Here is a 6,000-nt window from a genome sequence, read left to right as displayed (position 1 = left end):
GGAAAAACTTTGCAAAAAACCGACCTCATGAGGTCGGTAATTTGCAATTTCTGGAAATATCTTAAAACAGACCTCATGAGGTCGGTATTTTATGTGTCTGGGCCCAAAACCGACCTCATGAGGTCGATACTCTGCAAGAAAAATGGTAGCACCTAGCTATTATTCCAACTGCCCACCTGTCAAGATGAAAATAATTTTACTTTCAAATTAAACCGGCTCAAATAGCTGCCAACAATACACCAAACTACTATAAATACATAAAACATTAAGCTACTACATTCAGAAAATACAATTACTAGTATAAGGGAGCTCGTAGTGGGCTAGAAGCAACGAAAGATTGGAAAGTGCTAAAAGACAATTAATTCATTAAAAAAATATCTTATTAAATCTAAACAAATAAAAGAAAGTACTAATCCAAAATATCAATGTCACAACCTAAAAAAATAAAATGATCTTGTTTGAAATAAATAACTAGTCCTACCGATTAATGTCTTCAAATAATTTTCCAAACTCTTCATCATAGTGAAATCTTCCACAAGGGAAATTTTTGAACTTCATACTGCATGACCTAAAATAATAAAATAACTATGTCAAAAGATGATAATATTGTAGAAAAACATCGCAAGTATACAGATCTAAAATGCCACGGAGAACACCATTTTGATCTATACTAATGCACTAGGTGAACAAGTAGTAAAGTGAGTTTCTATCATCTCATATTGAATATTCAGATTTCAATCTTCTAAATACGAGAACCTAAAGCTTGTAACATGAACAACGCCACTAATCTTTTTGGGTGATAGAGATACTGCAGGAACAATAAGTGAAAAATATATCATACTACTTCTTCATATAAGAGCAATGGATGCAACAACATTACTGGTCATCCACATTACAATGGTAAACTAGTCAACAGAAAGCTATATCCCGAATTTAATATGCTAGCTCCGCCACTGTAGTCATAAGCTCAAATCAAAAAGAGTGGTAAAACCTTAATCAAAGTAGCCCGCCTATTCAGCAACAACCATTCCATTTTTTAAAAATTAAACCAATTTTGTAGTCCCTTTGCAGTTTACACTATAAACAAACACCAATTGGCGAATTCTCATCAAGGCAACATTTCGCTAAGCAGATAGTTGCAATCAATTCTAAACTTTGAGTCTAACCATGCATTTTTCCACTGTACTTTTTTTTTTTAACAACTGGTAAATTGAACATTTTTCCAATGTACTAACTTGCACAAAGTTTTTCAATTTACTTATACGTGCCTTATCTTGGAAAGGCAATGACATAAATAATTTGTATTTTTAAAGAGATCAACAACAGATGCATTCAGGTGCATCATATTCCAAAATACCTAGCAAGAAGAGAAAGAATTCACAAGAAAGAGCAGAAACAATAGAACTAATCTTTTTCTAAAGGAACTTCAATAATTATAACATTAAGGTGGGAGAAAAGTACCATCAGATGCAAAAGTATAAGATTCTGCTTTTCTGTTTATATATTTATGGAGTAGCTGCCAAGTCAGTTTACTCTTTCATTCCAGCATCTTTTGTTTCTGCCGTACCGTACCCCTCAAGAACCAACGTACAAGTATACGTACAACCGTACAAGACAAAATACTACATGTATCTATTGATGGTCTAATCGTATAGCTGAGTAGCCGTAAACAATAATTGGCACCATAATAAGATCGTATCTAAATTATATTGACTGCAGATAAAGTCATATATTGACTATGATGGGCAGTGAGTTTAAGCCTTTAAGGCGCAGGCATGATTTTGCTATCAAATATCATAAAAGAATTCCTAAGACAGAGGAAGATTCAAACTCCAAAGTGGGGAATGACATTTTAGACATTGTGGCAAAATTTTTCGATCTGGCAATTAAAAATTTGTGGTGACCCATTTAGGAGTTCTCGAACTATTATTAAGACTTCAAAGGTCACAACATGAATTATTGAAGTTCGAAGATAGCCCCACTCCAAAATCAGGACTCAAGAAGGAATGAAAAAAGACATATTGACAGATACTTCTACCATTTCAATATACATTTAGCAGAGGAAGGTAACATCATCTTCTACGTGGTAGAACAACTGTGTACACAACAAAAATTCCCAAATCCAAGCCAAAGAAAGTAGAAGTCGCAGGAAAGCTGGAGAGCCTCTTCACTATTGCTCTACCAAACTAACATTGTCCTAAGTACAATAAGCAAAGCATGATGTCGTACCAATATGATGGCATCTATCATAATGTGCATTAATATTAAACAACTCTTCTCTAATTTGAACAACTAAGTCCACTCAGTATAGCAAAGTAAAAAACACAATCAAAAGAGTCAACAAAAGAATAACCAAAGAGAAGTTAATATTTATTAGTTGTTCTTCCTCAGGTTTTAACTTATCTAAGACTTAGGGGCCACTTGGTTACAGGGATTAGGGGGTTATCCCATTACAAAATATTTTCCATGAAAACACTTTCCTTCGTACCAAACACACCCTAAGTGAGCTTAACAAAAATCGAATAACAAGAAACTTCAAGGGTAATACTACAACTACTACTAGTATCATCATATAAGCGAGACAACACTCAACTATCAAAATCAAATCTTTAACTCAAATAATTAATCAATTTTAAGTGTTTTTCGTTATACTCTTCCAGCAAAAAAATAAAATAAAATGGAAAGTGAGCATAACAAAAAACTAAAAGGGTAATACTACAACTACTAATATCATCGGATAAGCGAGACAACACTCAACTACCAATTTAAAATCTTTAACACAAATAATTAATCAATTTAAGTGTTTCTCCTTATAATGTTACAGCAAAAAAGGAATTGGAAAGTGTGCTTATCAGTGTCATTAAAGTTCAAGCATTCTTAAAAGAAATAACTACAACAAAATATTACGATAATTGAAGTACAAGAAACTACAAGGGTAATTCTACAACTACTAGTATGAGACAACAGTCAACTACCAATTTTAAATCTTGAACACAAATTATTAATCAATTTTAAGTGTTTCTACTTATAAAGGAAAAAAGAATTGAAAAGTGAGCTTACCAGAGTCATTAAAGTTGATGCATTCGGCTATTATTTCACTGAGAGGCTTAGAAGAAACATTAGATGTTGAGTTAATGGAAGATACATATTGTTTTTGGGCAGTTGAAGGTGTAGTAGCGGATTTCTATTGTTTTGATAATTTAGTAGAGGAACGGAACAAAGAGCTTAGGGTTTTGGATTTGGAACCAGCCGTCAGCAATGACCTGAAATTGAACTGAAAGGAAGCTTGAATCTTTTGCTCCTTTTCTTCAACAAGTAAGATGGCTGGCGGCGGAGCTGTCTAGCGGCGAAGGTACGGCGATGTGGTGAGGATACGGTGGTGGTGGTGAAAGGAGGAGAGAGAGAGGAGTGGGCGGGAGACGGGGGGTGGGGGATTTTAAATTTTTACTGAAAAGTAAAAATGGGGTAAAGGAACACAGGGTTAATAAATTAAGTGATAAGATTTTTATTTTGTAATTATATTTATCGAACTTAAATAATTATTTTTTGATAAAATATACCGACCTCATGAGGTCTGTATATTTAATAATTTTATTTTTTGTTTAAAATAATACCGACCTCGTGAGGTCGGTATTCTTTTAAATTAAAAATAAAGTTATAATATTTATCATCAAATAAATTTCCGACCTAGTGAGGTCGGTACATTATTTTTTCAAATTTTGGTATAATATTACCGACCTCATGAGGTCGGTTTATTTTAAAAAAAAATTAAAAAATAAATATTACGACTTTACCGACCTCATGAGGTTGATTTTTTTCCGACCTCAACTGAGGTCGGTTTTTTGAGGTCGGTAAAACCTATTTTTTTAGTAGTGATATACCTCCATATTTACTAACGTTATGTATTAAACTTATAATTTCATGTAACAAACTTATGAGGACAAGTTTGTCCCTTATACTAATAACATTATTATTTTTTTATGGAAAAACTATCTTACTCTATTATTTAATTGAATTATGAATCTAATCTTATTCGACATCATTCACAATTTTCAAGTACTTTATGGCTCTTTAAAAAGCACATAAAATTTTTTTAAGAAAAAAAAGAGACGAGTTTAAAAGAGAGTACACTAATGAGGCATAGTTGGGTCTCAGTGTGTGAGTTAAGAGTATGTATGTCTTTCATAGTGAAATTTGTGTATTATAAGAGATTGGGAAAATGCTCAAATATGTCACTGAACTTAACGAAATGGCTTACATATGCCACTCGTAAAAAGGGATGACAGGGGTGGGGCCGGTAAGTATTGTAGGGTTTAGATAATGTCATAGGCAAAATATGGCAGTCGTAGGCAGTGGCAGAACCAGGATTTTCACTAAGGGGGTTCAAAATTTGTAAAAGTGAACACACGAAAAATCGGGGGGAGGGGGGGGGGGGTGGTTCAACAGCTACTAAATATACATAAAACAATGCTAACCAACAGTATAATTTTTCGCCGAAGGGGGTTCGGACTCCGCCCTTGGTAGTAGGGCTAAGCTGGTAGTTAGTGGCACGTACAAATGAACCAATGGTATCACGGCCAATGGTGGAGTCAGGATTTACGATAAGGGGTTCAAAATTTGAAGAAGTAAACACACGAAGAAGTCCAAAGGAGTTCAACATCTACTATCTATACATAAAAAATAATTTTAACCATGTATAAACAGTTTAATTTTTCCCCGAAGGGGGTTCGGCGAACCCCCTTAGTCGTATGTGGCTCCGCCCCTGATCACGGCGATGACATAAATGAACCCAGCTATTAACGAGAGGCATTAATGAGACATTTCGAATAGCTCAATGGCATATTTGAGTTTTTTCCTTTAAATCAATTTATATTTCCCAGAATCGAATAAAGAGATTAAAATTAAATCTATTATTCACAACCCATACCTGATAATTCTGACAAAAGTGGCGGCCAATAGAAACGGACAATGCCACTAGTCATACTCATAGTGGTCGTTTGGTTTAAGGTATAACATGGGTTATGCCGGTACTAATTTTTATACCACGTTTGGTATAAGGTATAGATTTATCCCGGGATTATTTTATACCTTGTACCAAACGTGGTATAAAAATTAGTGCTGGAATAACTCAACTTATACCTTCTTAACCCACTTATACTGGGATTATTTTATACCATCTTTCAGATGGTATAAAATAGTACCAACAGATGGTATAAATTAGTCCCGGGATTGTAATCCCGGGACTATTTTGACCTCAAACCAAACGACCACATAGAGTAATCCTTTTTTTTTTTTTTTTTTGGTATTAGTGACGTAGATGATGCATGCCTTCTAGTAAACCAAAATGAGTAATAAACCAAAAAAGAGTACTACTAAATTGATGAACAAGTTTGAAATTTCTCAATTCATTTTCTTTCTTTAGCACATTTCGTGTTTAATCATCTTAAATAAAATCTCTGGATGCATGAAGAGTTTGACAACATAAATTTGACCAATACTTTGTTGTTGCGTTTCATAATGCACATAAAAGTTTGTTTTATCGTGTCGATTTTCTTGAATTTTTACGTATGGCCTAAGCTTCGTGGAGTAAAACCTATTTTTTTGTCTATACTAATTTTCTTGCTAACTTGAGGAAACTATTTGTAAATTAATTAACCTTGTTTGAGAAGTCGCCACAACAGCTTATTACTTTGTCTAGTGAGCTAAGGAAATTACGCCGACGGATTCTGAATTTTGAATTTTTTGGTTCTGCATTCTAGAAAGGACGATTATTGGGTTATGGATTAAGTGAATTTTTTAATACAAATATGGACCTTTAGCCAAAGATACTGGGTTCTATGAGGCGGAGCCGGAATTTGAACCTTATGAGTTGTAAATTCAAGGATAGTAAACATCAGATGTTAGTAACACTACTAAAAAAATAGAATTTTCTGACCTAAAAGATGGCAATTTCCGACCTCAAAATTAGGTCGGAAAATAGTGGCTCGGTAATGTTTTTTA

General features: G+C 33.8%; 1 long non-coding RNA gene across 1 annotated transcript; it reads right to left on the bottom strand.

Annotated features, from left to right (window-relative positions):
- Positions 1-226: 226 nt before the first annotated feature.
- Positions 227-3,420, bottom strand: LOC132642196 (uncharacterized). Its single transcript, XR_009583066.1, has 2 exons — positions 3,061-3,420; positions 227-568 (listed from the first exon to the last, which is right to left on the bottom strand). It is a non-coding gene; the product is annotated as an uncharacterized LOC132642196 (long non-coding RNA).
- Positions 3,421-6,000: the final 2,580 nt, after the last annotated feature.

Source organism: Lycium barbarum, chromosome 5 (genome assembly GCF_019175385.1).
Source record: "Lycium barbarum isolate Lr01 chromosome 5, ASM1917538v2, whole genome shotgun sequence".
In the NCBI taxonomy this organism is placed as follows: Eukaryota; Viridiplantae; Streptophyta; class Magnoliopsida; order Solanales; family Solanaceae; genus Lycium; species Lycium barbarum.
Note: the sequence above shows the minus strand (reverse complement) of the source record. Positions and strands in the feature narration are given on the sequence as shown.